This window comes from Loxodonta africana, chromosome 6 (genome assembly GCF_030014295.1).
Source record: "Loxodonta africana isolate mLoxAfr1 chromosome 6, mLoxAfr1.hap2, whole genome shotgun sequence".
NCBI classification, from domain to species: Eukaryota; Metazoa; Chordata; class Mammalia; order Proboscidea; family Elephantidae; genus Loxodonta; species Loxodonta africana.
Window position 1 is genome coordinate 77318538 of NC_087347.1, and position 26473 is coordinate 77345010.

Consider the following 26473-nt stretch of genomic DNA (forward strand, 5'->3'; position numbering starts at 1 on the left):
TTGACTGTTTGATCTTGTATAATTGATTGTTTAAAGGAGCACATTCCTCATGAGTATTATTGTTTATTTTATAGGCCAATCTATCATATGGTTGAAAGGTGACCTCTGCAAGTGGCTTCAGTTCCAGGTTAAAAGGATATATCTTATGGTGATAGTCTTGGGGGCTCCTCTAGTCTCTATCAGTCCTGTAAGTCTGTTTTTTTTTTTTTTTTTTTAATGAATTTGAGTTTTGTTCTACAATTTTCTCCCATTCTAACCAGGACTTTCTATTGTGTCCCTAGTCAGAATGGTCAGTAGTGGTAGCCAGCCTAGTTCTTCAGGTCTTAGGCTAGAAGAGGCAGTGGTTCATGTGGGCCATTAGTCCTGTGGACTGATTTCTTCCTTGAGTCTTTGGTTTCCTTTACTCTGCTTTGCTCCAGATGGGAAGGGACCAATAGCTGTGTCTTAGATGGCTGTTTGCAAGACTTTAAGACCCCAGACACTACTCACCAAACCAGGATGTAGAACATTATCTTTATGAACTAAGTTATGCCAATTGACTTAGTTGTCCCATGAGATTAGTTGTCCTGATCCTTCAAACTCAGTAAATTAATCCCACAAGGTTTATGGATATGTCCAGGAAGTATCCATAACTGTGTCCCCTATGTGCTTTATTGTATATATGAATATATATGCAGCACATAGAAACATGTATATGTCCACAAATATACCTATATATATACATGCATGTACTCACGTATATCTTCTCATGCCCCTAGAGCATATATATCTACCTATGTAACCACAGACATATTTTTTGGTTGTTACTGCTATTGTTGCAAAATTGTATATGTTATAGCATTTACCATATTTATCCTCTATTCTGGAAACCCTGGTGGTGTAGTGGTTAAGTGCTACGGCTGCTAACCAAAGGGTTGGCAGTTTGAATCCACCAGGCGCTCCTTGAAAACTCTATGGGGGAAGTTCCACTCTGTCCTATAGAGTTGCTATGAGTTGGAATCGACTTGATGGCATTGGGTTTGGTTTTTTGGTTTTTATCCTTTATTCTTGTGTACTTCTCAGTGTCTTCATCTACCTTGGTCAAGTTGCTGATTTCCCTCATATTCTGTATTGCCTTTCCCATCACTAGAAATAACAGGGGTTTACTTCCAGCACCCCCAAGTGTCTGTCAGTGTGTTGTACTGTGGGGGCTTGTGTGTTGCTGTGATGCTGGAAGCTATGCTATTCAAATACCAGCAGGATCACCCATGCCAGACAGGTTTCAGCTGAGCTTCCAGACTAAGACAGCCTAGGAAGAAGGACTGGTGATCTACTTCCTGGAAAGAATCAGCCAGTGAAAACCTTATGAATAGAAGTGGAACATTGTCTGATATAGTGCCGGAACATGAGCGCCTCAGGTTGGAAGGCACTCAAAATATGACTGGGGAAGAGCTGCCTCCTCAAAGTAGAGTTGACCTTAATGATGTGGATGGAGTCAAGCTTTCGGAACCTTCATTTGCTGATGCGGTATGACTCAAAATGAGAAGAAACAGCTGCAAACATCCATTAATAATCGGAATATGGAATGTACAAAGTATGAATCTAGGAAAGTTGGCAATTGTAAAAAATGAGATGAAATGTGTAAAGATTGATGTCCGAGGCATTAATGAGCTGAAATAGGCTGGTATTGGTCATTTTGAATCAGAGAATCATATGGTCTACTATGCTGGGAATGACAACTTGAAGAGGAATGGTGTTGCATTCTTTGTCAAAAAGAACATTTCAAGATCTATCCTGAAGTACAATGCTGACAATGATGGTATAATATCTATATGCCTGCAAGGAAGACAAGTTAATACGACTATTATTCAAGTTTACGCACCAACCACTAAGGCCAAAGTTGAAGAAATTGAAGATTTTTACCAGCTTCTATGGTCTGAAATTGATCAAACTTGCAATCAGGATGCACTGATAATTACTGGATTGGAATGTGAAAGCTAGGAACAGAGAAGAAGGATTGGTAGTTGGAAAATATGGCCTTGGTGATAGAAACGATGCTAGAGATTGAATGATTGAATTTGCAAGACCAATGACGCCTTCACTGCAAATATCTTTTTTCACTGACATAAACAGTGACTATACACATGGATTTCGCCAGATGGAATACACAGGCATCAAATAACCTGAGTGTAGAGACCATCTCAAGAATAGATTTGACACGTTGAACATTAATGACCAAAGACCAGACAAGCTTTGGAATGACATCAAGGACATCATACATGAAGAAAGCAAGAGGTCATTAAAAAGACAGGAGAAAAAGAAAAGATCTAAATGGATGTCAGAAGAGACTATGAAACTTGCTGTTGAATGTTGAGTAGCTAAAGCAAAAGGAAAAAATGATGAAGTAAAAGAGCTGAGCAGAAAACTTCAAAGGGCATCTCGAGAAGACAAAGTAAAGTATTATGATGCCATGTGCAGAGACCTGGAGATATAAAACCAAAAGGGAAGAACATGCTCAACATTTTTCAGAGTGAAAGAACTGAAGAAAAACTTCAGGCTTCGAGTTGCAATATTGAAGGATTCTATGAGGAAAATGTTAAACGATCCAGGAAGCATCAAAAGAGGATGGAAGGAATACACAGAGTCACTATACCAAAAAGAATTGGTCGACATTCAGCCATTTCAGGAGGTAACATGTGGTCAGGAACTGATGGTACTGAAGGAAGAAGTCCAAACTTCACTGAAGGCATTGGCTAAAAACAAGGCTCTAAGAATTGATGGAATACCAATTGAGATGTTTCAACAAACAGAAGCAGTGCTGGAAGTACTCACTTGTCTATGCCAAGAAATTTGGAAGACAGCTACCTGGCTAACTGACTGGAAGAGATCCATATTTTTGCCTATTCCCAAGAAAGGTGATCCAACCGAATGGAGAAATTATCGAGCAATATCATTAATATCACATGCAAGCAAAATTTTGTTGAAGATCATTCAAAAGGAATGTGGCTGCAGCAGTATATTGACAGAGAACTGCCAGAAATCCAAGCCGGATTTAGAAAAGGACCTGGAACCAGGGATATTATTGCTAATGTCAGATGGATCCTGCCTGAAAGCAGAGAATTCCAGAAAGATGTTTACCTGTGCTTTAATGACTATGCTAAGGCATTCAACTGTGTGGAACATACCAAATTATGGATAACATTGCAGAGAATGGGAATTCTGGAATGCTTAATAGTGCTCATGAGGAATCTGTACATGGATGGAGAGGCAGTTGTTCAGACAGAACAAGGGGATACTGCATGGTTTAAAGTCAGGAAAGGTGTGCGTCAGGGTTGTATCCTTTCACCATACCTGTTCAATCTGTGTGTTGAGCAAATAATCTGAGAAGCTGGACTATATGAAGAATGGGGCATCAGGATTGGAGTAAGGCTCATTAACAACCTGCGCTATGCAGATCACACAGCCTTGCTTGCTGAAAGTGGAGAGGACTTGAATCACTTACTGATGAAGATCAAAGATCACAGCCTTCAGTATGGATTACACCTCACATAACCAGTAAACATCATATTAAATGGAGAGAAGATTGAGGTTTTAAAGAACTTCATTTTACTTGTGTCCACAATCAACAACCATGGAAGCAGCAGTCAAGAAATCAAAAGACACATTGCATTGGGCAAATTAGCTGCAAAAGACCTCTTTAAAGTGTTGAAAAGCAAAGATGTCACCTTGAAGACTAAGGTGTGCCTGACCCAAGCCATGGTGCTTTCAATCCCCTCATAATGCATGCAATAGCTGGACAGTGAATAAGGAACATCGAAGAAGATCTGATGCCTTTGAATTGTGTGTTGGTGAAGAATATTGAGTATGCCATGGACTGGCAAAAGAGCGAACAAATCTGTCTTGGAAGAAGTACAATCAGAATGCTCCTTAGAAGCAAGGATGACTAGACTATGTCTCACATACTTTGGACATGTTATCAGGCGGGATCAGTCCCTGGAGAAGGACATCATGCTTGGTAAAGTAGAGGGTCAGCGAAAAAGAGGAAGATCCTCGGCGAGGTGGATTGACACATTGGCTGCAACAATTGTGATGATGGTGCAGGACTGGGCAGTGTTTCATTCTGTTGTGCATAGGGTCGCTATGAGTCGGAACCAACTCGATGGCAACTATCCAGCAAATGATTCCCCTCCCTCCCCTTCCATCCCTGATAACTATCAAAGAATGTTGCTTTCTGTGTGTATTCCTGTTTTCGACTTTTTATAAAAGTGGTATCATGCAATATTTGTGTTTCACTTATTTCACTCAGCATAATGTCCTCCAGATTTACCCATGCTGTAAGATGTTTTTCAGACTCATCATTATTCTTTATTATTGTGTAGTATTCCACTGTATGTATGAACCACAATTTGTCCAGTCACTTAGGTTGATGGACACTTAGGTTATTTCCATCTTTTTGCTATTGTGACTAATGCTGCAATGAACATATGTGTGCATATGTCTATTTGTGTCACTGCTCTTTATCTCTAGAATATATATCTAGGAGTGAGATTGCTAGATCATAAGGTATTTCTATTTCTAGCTTTTTGAGGAAACGCCATACCATTTTCCATAGTGCTTGTGCCATTTTACAATCCCACCAGCACGGCATAAGAGTTCCAATCTCCCCACAACCTCTCCAGCATTTGTATTCTGTTTTTTTTTTTTTTTTTAATCAGTGCCATTTTCGAGGGGTGAGATGGTATCTTACTGTAGTTTTGATTTGCATCTCTCTAATGGGGCCTGATGGCACAGTGGTTAAGAGCTGAACTGCTAACCAAAAAGTCAACAGTTCGAATCCATCAGCCACTCCTTGGAAACCCTATGGGCAGTTCTACTCTGTCCTATAGGGTCGATGTGAGTTGGAATCGACTCGATGACAAAGGGTTTTTTTTTTTTTTTTAATGGCTAATGATCATGAGCATCTCTTCATGTGTTTGTTAGCCACCTGAATGTCCTCTTTGGTGAAGTGTCTGCTCATGTCCTTTTCTTATTTTTTGATGAGATTGTTTGTCTTTTTGTTGTTGAGTTGTTGAAGTTTTCTATATATTTTAGAGATTAGAACCTTGTCAGATATGTTGTTACCAAAAGTTTTTTCCCTATCTGTAGGTCCTTTTGTTTACTTTTTTGGTAAAGGCTTTGATGAGCACAAGTATTTAATTTTAGGGGATCCCAGTTATTTAGTTTATCTTCTGTTGTTTGTATATTTTTAGTTGTGTTTGATAGTGTATTTATGACAAAAACTAGGACCTGTAGCTTTGTCCCTATATTATCTTCCAGGAACTTTATAGTTTTAGCTTTAATATTTAGGTCTTCGATCCATTTTGAGTTAGTTTTGTGTATGGTATGAGGTATGGATCTTGTTTCATTTTTCTGCAAATGGATATCCAGTTTTGCCAACACCAGTTGTGAAGAGTGTCTTAATCATCTAGTACTGCTATAAGAGAAATGTCACAAGTGGATTAACAAAGACAAATTTATTCTCTCACAGTCTAGTAGGCTACAGATCCAAATTCAGGGCATCAGCTCCAGGGGAAGGCTGCCTCTCTCTGTTGGCTCTGGAGGAAGGTTCTTGTCATCAATCTTCCCTTGGTTGAGGAGCTTCTCAGCACAGGGACCCCAGGTCCAAAGGATGTGCTTTTCCCCTGGCTCTTGTTTCTTGGTGGTATGAGGCCCCCTTGTCTCTCTGCTTGGTTCTCTCTTTTGTATCTCAAAAGAGATTGGCTTAAGACACAATCTAATCCTGTAGATCGAGTTCCACCTCATTAACATAATTGCCACTAATCCCATCTCACTAACATCATAGAGATAGGATTTACAACACATGGGAAAATCACATCAGATGACAAAATGACAGTCAATCACACAATACTGAGATTCATGGCCTAGCCAGATTGATACACATATTTTGGGGGGACACAATTCAATCCATGATAAAGAGACTGTCTTCCCCATAGAATGGACTTTGACCCTTTGTCAATGATCAGATGTCCAGAGAGGGATGGATTTACTTCTGGGCTCCCAATTCTGTTCCATTGGTCTATGTATCCGTTGTTGTACCAGTACTAGGCTGTTCTGATTACTTGGTTGTGTAGTAAGTTCTGAAATCAGGAAGTTTGAAGCCTCTTACTTTGTTCTTCAATATTTTTATTCAGGGCCTCTTTCCTTTCTGTATAAAGTTGGAGATTAGTTTTCCATTTCACTAAAGAATGTTGTTGAGATTTGGATCAGTCTTGCATTCCAGGCAGTCCTGGGTTACCAATGAGATCCGTTTTTAACTGTGTCTTTAAGTCTTTAAGTTGAATTTGTAGGTAAATTAGAACAGGTGATATGGTTCTTGTTTAGCCTTTAGTGCAAGAAAAGGCTCGAAGGCTTTTCAGTGATTTAAAAGCTGCACTTGCAGCAAGTGAAGGTGATCGTGATGAAGAATTTGTTGCCAGTGGGGGTTGATTAAATTGTTTCAAAGTGACAGCAAATGTATATAACATTGAAGGGCAAGTAAGAGTTGTCCGTAGCTCAGATGTTCTTAACCTGGGGACCTACTGTATTGATTGGATCATGTCATCTATGAATAGGGGTAGTTCTACTTCTTCCTTTCCAATCTGGATAGCCTTTATTTCTCTTTCTTGCCTTATTGCTCTGGCTACATCTTCCAGTACAATACTGAATAAGAGTGGTGATAATGGGTATCCTTTTCTAGTTCCTGTTCTCAAAGGAAGTGCTTTCAATCTCTTTTTGTTGAAAATAATGTTGACTGTTTGTTTTGTATTATATATGCCCTTAAGTATGTTGAGGAATTTCCCTTCTATTCCTATTTTGCTGAGAGTTTTTATCAGGAAAGCGTGTTGGATTTTATTAAATACTTTTTATGTGTCAATTGAGATGATTATGTGATTCTTTTCCTTTATTTATGTGGTGAATTATGTCTATTGATTTTCTAATGTTGAATCACCTTGCACCCCTGGTATGAATCTCACCTCATCATGATGCAGTATTTTTTTTTTTTAATGCTGCTGTATTCTGTTGACTAGAATTTTGTTGAGAAATTTTGCATCTATATTCCTGAAGGATATTGGTCTGCAATTTCGTTTTTTTATGGTATCTTTGCCTGGCTTTGGTATCAGGGTTATACTGGCTTTATAGAATGAATTAGGGAGTATCCTTTCCTTTTCTATGTACTGGAATAGTTTGAGTAGAATCAGTGTCAACTCTTCTCTGAATGTTTGATAGAATTCTCCAGTAAAGCTGTCTGGGCTGGGGTTTTTTTGTTCTTGTCACTGACAGTTTATTTTAATGATATCTTTAAGTTCTCCTTTTGCTATGGGTCCATTTAGATATTCTACCTCTATTTGTGTTAGCTTTGGTAGATAGTGTGTTTCTATAAATTTGTCCATTTCTTCTAGGTTTTCAAATTTGTTGGAGTACAGTTTTTCATAATACTTCATTATGATCCTCTTTATCTTGAATGGTTCTGTTTAATGTCACCCATTTCACTTCTTATTTTGGTTATTTGCATCTTCTCATTTTTTCCTTTGTCATTTTGGCCAGTGTTTTGTCAATATTATTGATCCTCTCAAAGAACCAACTTCTAGTTTTGTTGATTCTTTCTATTGTTTTTCCATTTCATTTGTTTTTGCTCTGATCTTTATTATTTCCTTTTTTCTGGTGACTGTGAACTTCTTTTTGCTGTTCCTTTTCTGTTTGGTCAAGTTGTTCAATTAAATTATTGATTTTGGACCTTTCTTCTTTTTCGACGTGTGCATTTGTTGAGCACTGCTTTTGCTGTGTCCCAGAGGTTTTGGTATGTTGTGTCGTTATTTTCATTTGATCCTGAGAATTTTGAAATTTCTTCTATGACCCAATAGTTTTTAAGTAAGGTGTTATTCAGTTTCTGTGTACAGTCAAGTGCCACAAAATGTCAGTTTGGGCAAAGTACAATTGCATGTATGCTTGTGGCCTTACAATTTTTTTTCTTTTTTAAGGGAAAGCAGCTCTCTTTTTGTTTATTATTTTCCCTTAATGGTTTTAAAGACCCCAAAACCTCAGAGTGAACAAGCATCAGTGCTCCAGGGCACTTCCCAGTCCCCACAGCGCCTCCTCCTTCTTCTCCTTTCCCTCTTCCTTGGGTCACTCACCCGTCCAATAGCCATGCAGCCATTCACTCCTGCTGCGGCTCCTCTGTTCCTGCCATGGGCACTGGTGGGGGTGTTGGCTGGACCCAGGCACCTGCAAGCTTCTAACGCCAAGCAGCAGCAGCAGCTGCATATAATCAGGAAGTGGTCGCACCAACAAGATGGTGGCAGTCCTGGCTGCCACCACTAGCCGTGCTCTCAGCATCCACCTTTCTGCACCCCCCACTCCGTGCACCCTGCTCTGGACCTGGATGTGCACAAAGTCCCAATCCAGTTGTCAGTGCAGCCCCTGCCCAGCCCACAGCTACACACCCAGCAAGGCCGGCCTCCTGTATTCAGTGGATACAGCTCTCAGTCTTTATCCAGTGGGCAGGTGGCAGTGGGGCCTGCCGGGCCAGGGCTGCTCCTGCTCCTTGGGTAGGTGAAACAGTGAACGGGGCTAGGCACGTAATCTGGGGACTGCCTGTATATAATATGGTGTTCGCATAATGTCCAAATCGCATAATGTCCTGTTTCACAGAACATATCATGGATGTTAAGTGACACATGGCTGTGTTTAATTTTTCTTTCCATGCTCTTTCTGTTATTGATTTCTAGTTGTATTAGTGTTATGATTAGAGAAGATGCTTTGTATTATGTTGATGTTTTTGAATTTATTGAGGCTTGCTTTGTGGCCTAGAGTGTGGTCTATTCTAAAGAATGATCCATGTTTGTTGGAGAAGAATATGTACTGTATTGCTGTTGGTTGGTGTGTTCTGTATATTTCTGTGAGGTTGAGTTGGTTGATTTTATTATTTAGATGTTCTCTATTTTATTGAGCTTCTTTCTAGGTGCTCTGTAATTATCGAAAGTGGTGTGTTAGAGTCTAAGCCCTGGTGGCCCAGTGGTTAAGTGCTCAGCTACTAACCAGAAAGTCGGTGGTTCAAACCCACCAGCTGTTCCACAGGAGGAAGATGTGGAAGCCTGCTTCTGTAAAGATTTACAAAAATCAAAGAGTGGAAAAAAATACATCAAGCAAACAGTAACCAAAGGAGAGCAGGAATAGCAATAATAATGTTGGATAAAATAGTTTTTAAGTCAAAATCCATTATAAGAGACAAAGAAGGATATTATATAATGATTAAAGGATCAATTCACCGAGACATAACAATAATAAATGTTTGTGCACTCAATGACAAAACTCCAAAATACATAAAACAAACTCTAACAGAATTGAAAAGAGTCAATTCTACAATAATACTAAACCAAACTTCTTGTCATTAAGTTGATTCCAACTCATAGTGACCCATAGGACAGAGTGAAACTACCCCATATGGTTTCCAAGGAGTGGCTGGTGGATTTGAACTGCTGACCTTTTAGGTTAGCAGCCGAGCTCTTAACCACTATGACACCAAAAACCAAAAAAAACAAAACAAAACAAAAAAAATTAGGTTAGCAGCCGAGCTCTTAACAACTATGACACCAGGGCTCCAGAATTCCTGTTTTCTGTAAATTATTCCTCTCGATGGTGTCCCACATAACTCTTAGGCTTTCTTTATTTTTTTTCTGATTATTCCTCAGACAAATTAATATCAAGGGATTTGTCCTCTGTTTCACTGATGCTTCTTCCATTGATTCTATTCTACTTCTGTGTCCTTCCATTGTGTTACCTATTCCTGATGTTTTATTGTTAATTTTCTGAGTTTCTAGTTGTTGCTTTTATATGGTTTCTAATTATCTATTGAGTCTGTAATTTTATTCTTGTATTGTTTTCCTGAATACTTCTAGGGTTTTTTCTTTGTTTTCCTTGATCTCTGAGAATCCCAAATAGAAGTCTTTCGAATTCCATCTCAGGTAGTTCTATTATCATTTCAGAAAACCTCAGGAAGGTTTTCTTTCCCTTTATTTTGCTCACTTGTTTGAGCTATCTTATCCTGTTTCTTCATATGATTTATTATTGTCTGCTCTCTCTGAAGCATTAAGATGTTATTTTGTTGGTTTATATATTGATAGTATGTTTGTTTTGTCTTCATTTGTTTGTTTTGATATATCAGGGCCAGTGGAGCCTGAATGCTATGCTGATCACCGGTCGGGTGGCACGGAAGCGCTTGCCACCTATTGTTGGGTTGGCGGGGTGGCAGTGGTGGTGGGGTGGGGTGAGCGTGTGCTGCCGATAACCAGGTGAGTGGGGCGGTGGTGGCAGCAATGGGGGGTGGGCAGGGTGGGCGCACACTGCCACTGGTCATTGGTCCAATGGCAAAGAAGCACAAGCTGCCTCTCACCGGTTGGGCAGGGCAGCAGAGAGATGATGACATGGTGGGCATGTGCCACCATTGTTGGTCCAGCAGCGCAGCACTGTGCACTGCAGCTTGCCAGGTGGGCACGGTGGGGGTATTGGGGACTGGACAGATGTGCATTGCTGGTTGCAGGTAGGGCAGGGCTGGTTGAGGGGGAGAGGGAGGGCTTATATCTTGGTCCCTGGGTGGGCTGGGCAGTGGGAGTGGGGGAGGCTAACACTGCTGGCCACCGGCACGGTGGTGATGGGGAGAGCATGCTCCTCTGGTCACTGGATGTGGGTGCCAGGGCACTCCCCATAGGCTGCAGCAAGCAATCGGGATCTTGCCCTGATCGAATGTGTAGAGGTGCTGCCTGGAGTCTGGTCAGGTGGGGAACCTCCTTCTGACACTATGGATCTGGTTCTCCAAGTGCACCACTCACCCTAAAGGCCAGGGGCCACAGCTGGTGAATAGTCCTGTCTCTGGTTCCTGGCTCCCTCCCTGCTCTGTGGTCACCAGGATCCTTGGAAATCTTTTCTGCCTTCCTGTACTTTTCTCTTCTTAGATCCAGTTCATATCCTGCTCATCTTGCTTCACTCCAGGCTTATCTACACATTTCTCCGTCTCTTCTTGGGAGTTCTGTGAAGTTGCCTTCCTGTGCTCCTCACCTGGGGTCACTGCTTGCTTTATCTCAGGATGGTCATGCTGTACCAGCTGGCAGGACACCTTTAATCTGTAACACTCCTTTTCATTGTTTTCATTCAGTTTCTCCTTCTAATCAGCATTCGATCTAATTCTTCATTCTTTTGATGCTTAGGGTTTCAGGATTGTCATCTGTATCTGTTTCACTTGGCTTCTCAGGTCTTTGCTGTAGGGGGATGTCATGGTATGTGTGACTAAGCCACCATCTTGGGCCATCCTCAAGTCTAGGCTTCTTGACCTGGGCTTGAGGAATAGGTAGAATTTTGATAGGTAGTGATGGAGAGGACATCAGAGACTGGGAAGAAAGCATAAAAAAGAGCACAGATATAAAAAACCGGTTGCCGTCGAGTCAATTCCGACTCACAGTGACTGTACAGGGCAGAGTAGAACCACCCTATACAGTTTCCAAGGAACACTTGGTGGATTTGAACTGCCGACCTTTTGGTTAGCAGCCATAGCTCTTAACCACTATGCTACCAGGGTTTATAAAAGTAAGTGTGAGGTACAGTAGGTAAACAAATGGAAGTTTGTGTGATCTAGAAAGGTAGTTTTGGGCTTTAAAAACCAGATTAAAAAGTTTGATTTTTACATGTAGAAATGGTTGAATTTATTGTATTTTTTAATTAAATTAATTCAATTTTATTTTATTTTACAAAATAAAATCTAAGTAAAGAAGTTTGAGTTTATTAACAATCACTTGATAGTGGTGCAGCATTGAAAGATTTCAGAGAAGTGACAAGGAGAAAATATTTTATAAAGGTATTATGATATCTCTGTGTAGGATGATTAGAAAGAGAGAGATATTAGAAGCAGAAAATTAGAGGTAATTATTATAATCTAGAACTAAGGAGGGAGTGGTAAAAGAAAGGAAGAAATGGGGAAAACCCTTAGAAGAAAGCATGAACAAGACTAATGATGTCTAAAATATGCTACCTCTGTATCTGGGGTAAGGAGCCCTGGTGGCACAATGAGTAAGCGCTCAGCTACTAACTGAAAGGTTGGCTGTTCAAACCCACCCAGCAGCTCCTTGGGAGAAAAGACCTGGCAATCTGTTTCCATAAAGATTACATCTTGGGAAACCCTATGGGGCAGTTCTACTGTGTCACGTGGGATCTCTACGAGCTGGAATTGACTCAACGGCACCCAACAACAATAGCATATCTGGGGTAGGTCCCTAGGTGTTGCCAGGAATTTGTACTCAACTGCTAACCTAAAAGCTGGTGATTCGAACCTACCCAGTGGGATCATGAAAGATAGGCCTGGGGATCTGCTTTCATTAATATTACAGCCAAGAAAACCCTATGGAACAGTTCTAAACTATAGCATATGAGGTTGCCATGAGTTGAAACTGACTCGACATTAACTAACAACACATATCTGGGATGTTCCTACTGCCTTTAGGGTTCAAGCTTTCCTCTAGTCAAGGCAGGATGTGTGATATAGACTGTGTGGGGTGGTGGTAATAGAATGTGAACACAAAATAGGGCAATTAAATGGATAGCTTTCTGGTCCAAAACCTTGCTAATTCATCTGCTACTGGAGTCTGTCCCAGGGATGGTGAGAGTCTCAGAGAATACAATATTGGTAATAAAGTGACAAGTAGGGTGCAGGAGGAGTGTCGTGGAAAGCTGGGTATCCCTTCCTAGCCAACAGGGGCCATAGATCACAGGGGCCAGGGTTGCAGGGTGGATAACACTGGGGCACAAAAGTATAGAGGTATATGTCCTTGCATTCTTGGAGAGGATAGATGAATCAGAGATGGTACAAAGGTTAAGAGCTATGGCTGCTAACCAAAAGGTCTATAGTTTGAGTTCACCAGCCGCTGCTTGGAAACCCTATGGGGTGGTTCTACTCTGTCCTTAAAATAGGATTACCGTGAGTTGGAATCGACTCTTTGGCAACGAGTTTGTTTTTTTTGGTCCTTGAATTCTTGGAGAGGATAGATGAATCAGAGGTTAATTATGAGAGTACTCTAGATACTTTTTTAGTTTTTCATTTGAGGGCTTGGTTAGTCAGTCAGATTTTGAATGGCAAGTGTCCTCCTAGGAGAATACACAGCCTAGAACCCCCAGCACTGCTCCAGTGGGTGCAGAAGAATGTCTAGGGTTGAGGTTCTTGAAATCTGGGTGACCTTGCCTGGGGTCTCCTAAGGTCTCCACCTCCAGCTCTGTGACTATCATCTGGCGCTCCGTTTTGGGAACTGGAGGAAACCCTCCTGTCGTCTCTTTCTCCTGGCCTCCTCCGCCTCCCCTCTGGGGGTGGATGCGGGTTTATCCCCCAGCATTCCAAGCCTGGTGGCCTGGCGGTTGTGCTCCAGCTTTCCACAAGGAAGCTCTTTCCTTCAGCTCCCCAGGCCCCTCCACCTGCTTTCCAGCCACCATACGGGTCCAGAGCCAGAGGCTGGAATCTTGGAAATGCCTCTGAGACCCTAAGCAAACCCCATGCTTCTTGAGAGAGGAAGTGTGTGTCGGGTGTGGTAGGGTGGTTGGGGAGACACACGGGGCAGTGGGGTGGGCAAATGGCAGAGTGAGAAAGGGCTGCAGGCTCGGGACAAGGGTGGGGACTGAAAAGACCCTGTTGCAGAGGTGGAGCCGGAGAATGTGATTTCAAAAGAAACTCTTTCCAGGTTGACTTTCCAGAAAAACAGGGCATTTTCTGAAATCTCAGCAGATACCAGTTCTCTACCATGGAGATTCTGGATGAGAGGGCTGAAGAAAGATTGGTCCTCTTCTGGATTTTATCAGCAGGAATGGCATTTGCTCAGAGTGTTTTAGTATTGTTTATAAGGCATGGTATTTATGCTCCCACCTGGCCCTATGTCACTTCACAAACTCATACTGAGGAATAAGCCTTCTTCTCCTACTGACTTCACCCTGGCAGGCCCTGCAGCCTCACACTGGTGATTTGGAGTGTTGTCATTTTTCATGGGATTTCTATCTGTGGCCACCCTCGGCATCCATTTGAAAATCTGTGAAATATTATGTGATGTGAATGTAAGATGGCTTTTAGCCCCTGCTCGCCCTGTTTGTTTCAATACTAGGTTCCTGGTTGTGCAACTGAGAACAGACTTATTGGAGAGAATATTGTGGCCTCAATTTATCTCATCTGATCTAAGATTTGTTTTTAAAAATGTTGTATTTGAATTGAAGGAGTTGTGAGACCATTTATGCCTTATGATTGCCAGAAAGAATGGTGCTTAAAATGATACATTAAATTTCCTAGAACTTTAATATTTATCCATTTATTTACTTGAAGATCATGATTGCGCTTTAAAAAGTTTGTGTCTGTATAAAATGAATTAGCTTTAGACAGACAAAGTAAAACATTTTAATTTAAAACAATTTATTTCATTTTTTAGCAGCCTGGCTTTTTGCCAAAATCAATATTTCCTCTATGCCTTTTCAGTCTGGGCGAAAATTGTTAACCACATTTCTAGAAGGTTACAAAATACTATTTTTTTTTTACAACTAATATCAATATAAAATTATACCTAGGTCAATAATTCACTCATATAGAAATTATAATGTTAATATTATTTATTAAAGTGATATTTTACTGTAGAACCATATACATTAATCAAACTAGGTAAAAACATCCTTCTTGCAAAATTACTGATCTTATTAAAATACTGCTGACCTTTTAACTTCTATTAATTACTTGATGTCGAGGTAGCTAGAAATGTCTTAATGAGTTCACCTTTTTTTACTCCATAGTAAATTTTTGATGTCGTGTTATGCTATTTTGGTAACAAGCAACCATATTCTTTAGGACAGTTGTGTGGTGAGGTGTACTTGCCCTCTGAAAGCCTTGATAGTTTGGCAGGATTTTAGTTGAATGCATATGATGTTTGGCAGTACTCTCCTTAGGATTCAAGGCATATGTGGTACTCTGTCCCACACTGTGCACTTTTTGACTCGTGGTATTGTTGTTAGGTGCCGTCGAGTTGGTTCCGACTCATAGCGACCCTATACACAACAGAACGAAACACTGCCCAGTCCTGCGCCATCCTTACAATCGTTGTTATGTTTGAGCTCATTGTTGCAGCCACTGTGTCAATCCACCTCGTTGAGGGTCTTCCTCTTTTCCGCTGACCCTGTACTCTGCCAAGCATGATGTCCTTCTCCAGGGACTGATCCCTCCTGACAACATGTCCAAAGTATGTAAGACGCAGTCTCGTCATCCTTGCCTCTAAGGAGCATTCTGGTTGTACTTCTTCCAAGACAGATTTGTTTGTTCTTTTGGCAGTCCATGGTATATTCAATATTCTTTGCCAACACCACAATTCAAAGGAGTCAGCTCTTCTTCTGTCTTCCTTATTCATTGTCCAGCTTTCACATGCATATGATGCGATTGAAAATACCATGGCTTGGGTCAGGTGCACCTTAGTCTTCAGGGTGACATCTTTGCTCTTCAACACTTTAAAGAGGTCCTTTGCAGCAGATTTGCCCAATGCAATGTGCCTTTTGATTTCTTGACTGCTGCTTCCATGGCTGTTGATTGTGGATCCAAGTAAAATGAAATCCTTGACAACTTCAATCTTTTCTCCATTTATCATGATGTTGCTCATTGATCCATTTGTGAGGATTTTTATTTTCTTTCTGTTGAGGTGTAATCCATAAGGAAGGCTGTGGTCTTTGATCTTCATCAGTAAGTGCTTCAAGTCCTCTTCACTTTCAGCAAGCAAGGTTGTGTCATCTGCATAACACAGGTTGTTAATGAGTCTTCCTCCAATCTTGATGCCCCATTCTTCTTCATATAGTCCAGCTTCTCGTATTATTTGTTCAGCACACAGATTAAATAGGTATGGTGAAAGAATACAACCCTGATGCACAGCTTTCCTGACTTGAAACCAATCAGTATCCCCTTGTTCTGTCTGAACAACAGCCCCTGGATCTATGTAAAGGTTCCTCATGAGCACAATTAAGTGTTCTGGAATTTCCATTCTTCGCAGTGTTATCCATAGTTTGTTATGATCCACACAGTCAAATGCCTTTGCATAATCAATAAAACACAGGTAAACATCCTTCTGGTATTCTCTGCTTTCAGGCAGGATCCATCTGACATCAGCAATGATATCCCTGGTTCCACGGCCTCTTCTGAAACCGGCCTGAATTTCTGGCAGTTCCCTGTCAATATGCTGCTGCAGCTGTTTTTGAATGATCTTCAGCAGAATTTTGCTTGCGTGTGATATTAATGATATGGTTCTATAATTTCCACATTTGGTTGGATCACCTTTCTTGGGAATAGGCATAAATATGGATCTCTTCCAATCAGTTGGCCAGGAAGCTGTCTTCCATATTTCTTGGCATAGATGAGTGAGCACCTCCGGCACTGCATCTGTTTGTTGAAACATCTCAATTGATATTGCATCAATTCCCGGAGCCTTGTTTTTTGCCAATGCCTTCAGAGCAGCTTGGACTTCTTCCTTCAGTACCATCGGTTCCTGGTCATATGCCACCTCTTGAAATGGTTGAATATCGACTAATTCTTTTTGGTATAATGACTCTGTGTATTCCTTCCATCTTCTTTTGATGCTTCCTGCACCATTTAATATTTTCCCCATGGAATCCTTCACTATTGCAACTTGAGTTGTGGAATGACATCAAGGACATCATCCATGAAGAAAGCAAGAGGTCACTGAAAAGACAGGAAAGAAAGAAAAGACCAAGGTGGATGTCAGAGGAGACTCTGAAACTTGCTCTTGAGTGTCGAGCAGCTAAAGCAAAAGGAAGAATTGATGAAGTAAAAGAACTGAACAGAAGATTTCAAAGGACCTCCCGAGAAGACAAAATAAAGTATTATAATGACATGTGCAAAGAGCTGGAGATGGAAAACCGAAACGGAAGAACACACTTGGCGTTTCTCAAGCTGAAAGAACTGAAGAAAAAATTTTGACTCGTAGTCTGATAAAATTATAACAACATCTTCAGGTGTGACAGTGCATCAGCTAGCTAATAGCTGCGACTGTCTCACCTACCAAACCTTATTTCTCTTAATGATATTTGAGGATAAAACTCATTGGAATCTATTTCAGAAAATATACAATTCTCATAAAAGACATGGCCATAGAGATTAAATTAGATTTATTGTTATGAAAGAATGAATAAATATTGGTTCACACCTCAGAAGAGAAGTGCCTTAAATGAAGGCAATCGGTGTATAGCTACTTTGGAGGGACTCTCAGCAGACATTTATCACACTTTTCTGTTAAAAAATAATTATTAGTGTTATGAGAAACCATTTCTTATAGAGAGAGAGGTAACAAATGTACATTAAAGAGAGAATTTCTACAATAATCTGAGCCAGAATTTAGACATTTTACATATTTTTAATTACAAATTCTCTCTCTAACAAAAAAAGGCCTAAGTGGAAAGTTTATTTATCTGGCTAGAAAAATATTCATTCCAAACTAGATTTTTAAACAAGTTTTTGTATTTAAAAATATAGTAATGCACATGTTAAAAAATTCTAACAGTACAAAGAGAAACAGAGTGAAAAGTAATTTGTTCCTCTGTCCCAGACCCGGATTTCCATCTTTCCCCATCAGAGGCAACTTCCGTTACCAGTTTCTTATGTATCCTCTCATATGTATCCTATATGCATATTTATATCCTTAAAAAAACAAAAATAAATAGGAGTATAATATCATATCACTTTGCATTTTATTTTGTTTACTTATGTGTCTTGGGTATGGTATCAGTATATATGCATCTATCTCATTCTCTTCTTTTATTGCTGTATATGGCCATACCATAATTTATTTAACTTTTCTCTACTGTAAGATTTTAAGAAACATTTTCTGTTTAAACAAAATAGTGAATATCCTTGATACATATGTCTTTGCATACAAATGAGAGTATAACTGTAGAATAAAGTTTTAGATGTGAAATTGTTGGGAAGAAGGGGTATATATATTTAAGTTTTGGAAGATTTTGCTGTGTCTTTCAAAGAGACTGCCAACTCTCACCACCCAACAGGGGTCGCCTGTCACACTATCATATCACACTCTTCCAACACAGTGTGTTATCTAATTTTTTTAGCTTTTCAATTTGATAAATGAAAACTATACTTTTTCATTTATGTTTTTATTTTCATTTCTTTATGAGTGAGGCTTAAAATATTTAATGTCTTCAAAAATCATTTGTTGTCCTTTTTTCTATTATTCAACAAGTATTTATTTATTTATTTATATTGGCCATGTGCAATGGGCCATGCATTCTGCTAGGTACTGGAAAAAAAAAAAAAAAAACACCATCTGTGCCCTCAGAGAACTTATTGTCTAGTTTGGGGAAACAGACATGAAGCAATTAATTACAAAAATAATTATTTGAGCATCAATTGGTCTCAACCCACCTGGACCAAAGGAGAATGAAGAACACCAAGGACACAAGGTAGTTATGAGCCCAAGAGACAGAAAGGGCCATGTAAACCAGAGACTACATCAGCCTGAGACCAGAAGAACTAGTTGGTGCCCGGCTACAACCGATGACTGCCCTGGCAGGGAATACAACAGAGAACCCCTGAGGGAGCAGGAGAGCAGTGGGATGCAGACCCCAAATTCTCATAGAAAGACCAGACTTAATGGTCTGACTGAGACTAGAAGGACCCTGGTGGTCATGGCCCCCAGACCTTCTGTTAGCCCAGGACAGGAACCATTCCCAAAGCCAACTGTTCAGACAGGGATTGGACTGGACGATGGGATAGAAAAAAGGTGCTGGTGAAGAATGAGCTTCTTGGATCAAGTAGACACTTGAGACTACCCTGGCATCTCCTATCTGTAGGGGAGATGAGAGGGCAGAGGGGGTTAGAAGCTGGCAGAATGGACACGAAAAGAGAGAGTGGAGGGAAGGGGTGGGCTGTCTCATTAGGGGAAGAGCAATTAGGAGTATATAGCAATTTTTGTATGAGAGACTGACTTGATTTGTAAACTTTCACTTAAAGCGCAATAAAAATTTAAAAAAAAGATTATTTGATTACTACTGTGATAAATGTGGAAAGGAAACCCTGGTGGCATAGTGGTTAAGTGCTATGGCTGCTAACCAAGAGGTCAGCAGTTCGAATCCCCCAGGTGCTCCTTGGAAAGTCTATAGGGCAGTTCTACACTGTCCTATAGGGTTGCTATGAGTCGGAATTGACTTGACGGCAGTGGGTTTGGTTTGGGTTTTAAGTGTGGAAACCCTGGTGCCATAGTGGTAAGAACTCGGCTGCTAACCAAAAGGTCAGCACTTCGAATCCACTAGGTGCTCCTTGGAAACTCTGTGGAGCAGTTCTAACTCTGTCCTATAGGGTAGCTATGAGTTGGAATCGACTCGACAGCAATGGTTTTTTTTTTTTTGGTGATAAGTATAGGGTGTTATAAGAATGTATAACAATGGGATCTATCCTAGTCTTGGAGGACAAAGAGGACTTCAACTGAAGGATGACCGTAATTAGTCAGAAAAAAGGAGGAAATGAGTGGAAGGTGAGAGGAAGGGTGAGCTTTCCTGGCAGGGGAAGAACTTGTGTGAAGACTCTGAACTAAAAAGGAACTTTGGGGTCTTCTTGGACCTGAAGAAGAAAAAAAAAAAAAAACTAAAAGGTTGAAGTGAGATATACTCAAAGGCAGCTTTCCAAAATAAGAATACTTCTTTTGTTCTGTTTCTCACATGAAAAAACATAGATTTTAAACCAAACTCTTTTTGTCTATGATATGTTCAAATACCGCAGTAATTACTAATCTTGAGGGATCGTTATATGTCTACTGTTTCAAAATCAAAATACATGGTTTTGAAGATCAAGTTGTTTGCAGGGAAAAGAGTACTTAAAAATATTCAAATTTGTTTTTTCTGTTTAGAATTAGTATTTAATAAAATAGACAATTTTTAACTTCCTGCTAAAAATTGTTCATTAATTATCCTTCATCTTCTTCTTTGCAAGAAAACAGTTGTTCTCAAGTATTCCCTTCCACTGAGAAACTGCAAATAAATGACATTCACATCAAATCACAACTATATTCCTGGTTTTGTAATAAATTCTTTATAGAACACCAAGCTGCATACCATTGAGATCTCAGGAATTCATTTTTAATATTTTAGGGATTGATTTTTATAAGTTTAACTTAGTTATATAGGAAACAGCTTATTGGTTGCTTTAGACTCAGGGCCTACTAGAAATGTCTATTGAAATTAGCTATATGGACTAGGATGTCAAAGGTCCCCAGACAAATTCACAGTCTTACTCTGTAGGCAGAAATCCTCTCTTTACAAGATAGCACTATTCTTGTGACTCTTGAAATTTTGAAGATAATGAGGAAACCATCAAGGGGCTGCAGAAGAATTTTAAAGCTAAGTCTAAGAACATATTTTTCACTGGGAACATAATGTGAGGGTATGAGACTTGAAAAGATGTGAAAAGTGTGTTGGCCTAGTGGTTGAAATCAATGTTTTGAAACGTGTGAATTTTAATATCCTATTTCTCAATAAAAAAATCATAAGGAGATAAATGAATTGAAATCATTATATTTGACAGAATGACAAATTCTTTTTCCTTCCAAAAGAATGACTAAATCTTACATTTTCATTTTCTTTGCCTACCAAAAATCAGCTTCTTTTACCTGACCTTAATGTTGTCTAAGGAAACCCTGGTGGCGTAGTGGTTAAGTGCTACAGCTGTTAACCAAAAGGTTGGCAGTTTGAATCCTCCAGTTTTTTTCCTTGGAAACTGTATGGAGCAGTTCTACTCTGTCCTATAGGGTCGGTATAAGTTGGAATCGACTGGACGGCAGTGGGTGGGAATGTTGTCCAATAGTTGCAAAACCATGTAAGTTTGCTATACAGATCTCTTTTTTCATGTTGGAGCCCTTAAAAATACTAAGACTTTGAGAGTAAAACTGTATATCTGAATTATAGAGAAATGAAAGCTGGAAGACATTTTTATTAATTAAAAAAAAAGTTAGCAAATAACTTGGGGAAAGAATACTGGGCAGTCATGTGACTGCAACCTAATCATGTCACCTTGTGATTATATGTATCACCTTGTTCCCATCTTGCCTGAAACTATGCTAGGCTTGCACTGTGTAATTAACAGATCCAGGTTGTTCCCCAATTTGAGTCTTTGGTGCATAGCGTGGAAAGATCGATGTGGTTATGATGAGTGTATCAGTTTCTGGAAGACTGGCTGGTTTGTTTTTGGGGGGATATCAATATCTATTTTGACAGCCACATAGGGAACTCAACCTTTCTTTACAGTGTCTCAGGGAAAGACAACTTTCAGTGCACTCAGTGAGACAGAGGCATAATATGCTGACCGTGCTATCTCATTTTAATCTAGATTCCAAACTAACAGCTATGCTTTTGAGAAAAACGTGTTTTTCCTCAGTGGTCAAAGTGAAATCGTATGCCCCAAGGGGCCTTGACCAAGTAAGTGACCATTTGCACCCCTCAAAATGCACGTACTCAGGGAGAGTGCTGTCGCCAACAAGGTATTTTTGTAAGATAGACAGATACGCGGGAGCATCTTGTGACCACGATCTAAGCATCCCGTGAAACCATCTGTAATCACTAACTTTAACTGTTAATAATCAGTAACCAGAGTGTGATTATTACAATATTCAGTGATTTTCCTGTAATTGCCCTCCCTATGGTTTGGTTCCCTTTTTTACCCTGTAAGAATACTTGTATAATGAAACCACCCTGGGAGTACCTGGTGCCATTTTTCAATAGACTAAGTAGTTCCCCAATTGCAATTGTTTTAAACCTTCAATAAAGTTTACTGTTTTAACTTGAAACAGTGTTCAAGTTTGTCTCTAAAACAACAATGACCTTAGAAAATTATTCAACTTTCTGTTTTTGTTTATTGTAATTATTTTTTATTTTTATCAAAGTAATCGCTCACGTAGTTAAAAAAGTCAATTCGAATTACTAGGCTATCCTGTTGCATCTCTCTGTAACTCTTAGTCCTGCTCCCTAGGCTACCCACTCTTCACTATTTTAGCTGTTTCTCCGAGTATTTACCTCTGCGTTTTTTTTTTTTCTAAATGTAGGATTTATACAGCTATTCCTTGATTTAACAATTTTAGATATTATGTATTTCCTGTTATGGCAGATCAGATTTAGCACTTTCACTACCTGATTAGAAGGTCCCTGGGTGGAGCAAGTGATTTTCGATCAACTGCTAACCTAAAGGTTGGTATTTCCAACCTTCCTGGTGTCTCTGTGGAAGAAAAGCCCCAGTGATTTGCTTCCTTAAAGATGGATTGCAGCTGAGAAAACCCTATGGCGAGCAGCTCTGTTCTGTAATAGATGGATTCACCCTGAGTCAGAATTGACTTGAAGGCAAGGTGTTTTGTTTTGTTTTTACCGCCTGGTTACATTCCCTCTCCCCAGCAAAAGGAAACAAAACCAAAGTACCCTCCCCAAAAAACAAGTAAAGATTACAGAAAACTGACTTTACTGGCTTAATAAGGAAATGTATCGTCTTCATTTAACAGAAGTCTGAAGATAGTTTCTCTCCAGGGTTGGATAATTCAGGGGCAAAAGACTCAGGTACTTTGGAGCTTTCTGTTCTGCTGTCTTTGGGGTATTGACTTTGTCTTCAGGTTGACTGCCGTCATGATTGCCAGATGGTGGCAGCAAATTTAGTTGTTGTTTCCACATTAGGACAGCATCCAGAGGAAGAAGATGAGAGTGGCTCTCCTTGCATCTCTATTTAAGAAGCCCTCCAACAGACTTGGGTGGCATGATTCTTCCTAAAACAGTGACAAGTAAAGGAAATGGGATTTTCATGACTTGATTAGGACTTATCAAAGGAGCCTTGGTGGTACAGTGGTTAAGCGCTGAGCTGCTAACCAAAAGGTTGGTGGTTCGAACCCACCAGCCACTCTGTGGGAGAAATATGTGACAGCCAACTTTCCTAAAGATTACAGCCTTGAAAACTCTATGGGATTCAGACTATGAACCTGAATGTACTCCATGCCAGTGGGTTTGGGACTAATCAGGATTTACCCCTGGGGGCTGTAGTTGGGATCAGCCTTTCCTAAAGCACATTGTCTTGTAGAAAATGGCAGCTATCTCAACAAAATCTGCCTGGACGAAGATGGAGGAGGGCAGGAATGAATGCTGTGTAGGCAACAACATTCCCTCATCAAAATACAATTATATTATTATTTTTGGTTAAATGAATAGTGATAAAATTATTAAACGATATAAACATTGCTCACTGCTGAACCAAGTAGCTTATTATGATTTCTTTGCCTGTACAATTCCAGTGTTTGTTTTTTTTTTCCATAAAAACCCATAAGACATGTTAAACTTTCCAAAAGACATGTTAAACTCCTTTCAATAGTCTTCCAGATGGCAGACATGTTAGATAGTCTATTAACTTCATTCATTTTCTCTGGGAACCTTCCTTCAGGAGCTCTCTGGTGCTCACTTTGGGCTGGTTGCTAAGTCTGCTATCATCCTGGGACTAGTCATGGACTTTCAGTCTACCTTAAAGCTTGACCAAGTATGTAATGTTAGGTTGAAATTCTAGGTTGAACATCATTTTCTCTCAAAAATTTTAAGTCACTGATTTCTTGTCGTCTATCAAATGTTATATAACCATGACTGATATTCTCATTTTCTTATCTTTTGTATTTTTTATCTTCCCCCACCCTGTACTTCCTTGCTTTCTCTTTTTTCTACTATCGACGAAGACTTTATTTTCCTACCATTTTATTTAATTTTTAAAAATTTCAATGACTAGATTTTTAATTTCAAATAGTTATTTTTTGTTCTCGGATTATCTGTTTTCATATCACCTTCTGAATGATGCACCATCTCTTATTTCTCTAAGGCTATTTCTTTTGTTTTGAAGTTTTTCTTCCATGACTCATACCTTTCCCTCTGAATTTTCAAGTTTTCTTTTTTCCTTCCTTTTCTTTCTTTTCATATTTTATGCTTGGTTTGATCTCTCTCTTCCATATTGTTGTCTTCCTGAAATGTCTAATGAGACTTGAACACATTTATATTTAAGGATGGAATCCTAAGCAGTTGGTTGGAAGCTCCGTGTGTAGTTACTTCTTTTATGAGGTTTTGTGTGATTCCTCTAACCTATGTGCCCTTTTAGCCTTTTAATCCCCAAAGCATTTTGAATCTCTCTTATGGCATTTATGTTCTGCCTTAGGTTAGTTAACTCTAAACTAGCCATGTAAATTGTAAACTTTCCAGTAAGGCAAATTCATTCCCCAAGGGCAAGTCACTTCAAACCAGCCTAGATAACTGGGGCATTTTGGGTATCTTCCATTTCACTGTCAATGCTGCTATCATTGTTAATTCTAGTTGATCAGTATAGGTTTTCCCCCCTACTCCCTGGATTTGTGGGTAGGCTAACTACCTTGCAAATTGCTCAGTTCCTCCGTTTTCAGAAGATGGAGCCTTAGAATGTTCGGAGTCTGGGGATGATCAATAATACCCCAGGAAGCCACAAAAGGGAGTTGAAAACTGGGGTCATTTGTGTGCATCCATTGTATCTAAAAAAAAAAAAAAAAAAAATCTAAGGGATGTAAAAATAAATCCTTCTCAAACCAAACAAAAATATGATCAGAAAAAAAAGTTTTTCTATAAGGATTCTTTAGAGCTTCTAAGGTGTTCTTAGAAGTGGTTAAGAGCTTTGGCTGCTAACCAAAAGTTCAGCGGTTCAAATCTATCAGGCGTTCCTTGGAAACCTTATAGGGCAGTTCTACTCAGTCCCATAGGGTTGTTATGAGTTGGAATCAACTCAATGGCAATGAGTTTGTTTTTTGTTTTTATCAATAACAAAGATTAAAGAAAAAGTGTTTCAAAGTGAACATTTTTCTCAACTTCCTTAGCAGTAGTCATTGTTCATTTAACTATTAACAATGTATTTTTTAAAGAAGATAAGAATTATTTTTATAAAGAATGTGCTATGAAGAACATTGCTTATATAATTGTATGTCATGAAACAATGGCTAGTGTGAAAATCAATGGTGTTTTTTAAAAAAAATCAAATCAATTGAAGTAAAAGAGTTGATACAAAACTTGCTAAGTTTTTCGAAAGGTAAAAAAAAGAGTGCTTAATTTACTCTGATGGTGTATAAGATTATCTTTCTTCTATAGCTGAAATAAAATTGATGATGACAGTTTTCTTGAATCTTAAACACAACAAAAAAGCTTGTTTGCTCAATTAATTCTGTATGTGTGGTCTGCGAGTCAGTACCCACGGGCGCATGTGTGAGTTCTCGGTCAGGTGAGGTGATAGAATGGGAGGTAGCTGAGTGCTCAGTCTCAGAAAAACCTTACCTCACCTTGCCTGATAACGCAAAAAAAAAAAAAAAAAAAAACTCTTGCTGTTGAGTCGATTCTGACTCATAGTGACCCTATAGGACAGAGTAGAACTGCTCCATAGAGTTTCCAAGGGGGGCCTGGTGGATTTGAACTGCCAACCTTTTGGTTAACAGCCATAGCTCTTAACCTCTACGCCACTAGGGTTTCAAATAAGTCAAAATGGGGAAGAGATATTTACAAAAAAAAAAAAAAGTGCATTTAGTACATTATTGTATTTTTTAAGTGATGGTGGAAGGGGGGGAAGGTTGGTGATTTTTAAAGCTTGGCTGAAAATTCTTTGGTATTTCTCCTATTAAGAGATAGGTTCTGTACCTCCTGCCCTTTGAATCGAAGCTGGCTCGTGACTCACTTGTGACAAATAGAATCCAGCAGAAATGATGCTGTGTGGCTTCTGAGGCTGGGTCAGAAAGGTGATGCTGATTCAGCCTTGTTCTCTGGGACATTGCTTTTAGAACCTTGAGCCACCATGTAAGTTCAGCTACTCTGATGCTGCCATGCTGTGAGAAAATAGAGATCACATGAGGAGGCCACATGCAGGTGCTCAGTCCCAACTAACAGCCAGCATCACTCCCCAGACTTGTGAGTGAAGATGGCTCTTGATGACTCCACCCCCTAGCCATAGAGTCACTCTCACCTACTGAGTCTTCCCATCTGAGGCCCTAAATATCATTGAGCACAGACAAGTCATTTTCATGGGACCTGTGGAAAGTCTTGACCCACAGAATCCAGAGCATAATAATACAACTGTTTTAAGCCACCAAGTTTTGAAGTAATTTGCAGCATAGCAATAGTAACTGAAACAGCAGGATTCAGCAGAGGATGTGGATCAAGGGATATCATTGCTGATGTCAGATGGATCTTGGCTGAATGCAGAGAATGCCAGAAAGATGTTTGCCTATATTTTATTGACAATATGCAAAGGCATTCAACTGTGTGGATCATAACAAATTATGGATAATGTTGGGAAGAATGAGAATTCCAGGACACTTAATTGTGTTCATGAGGAACCTGTACATAAACCAAGAGGCAGCGTTTCAAATGGAAT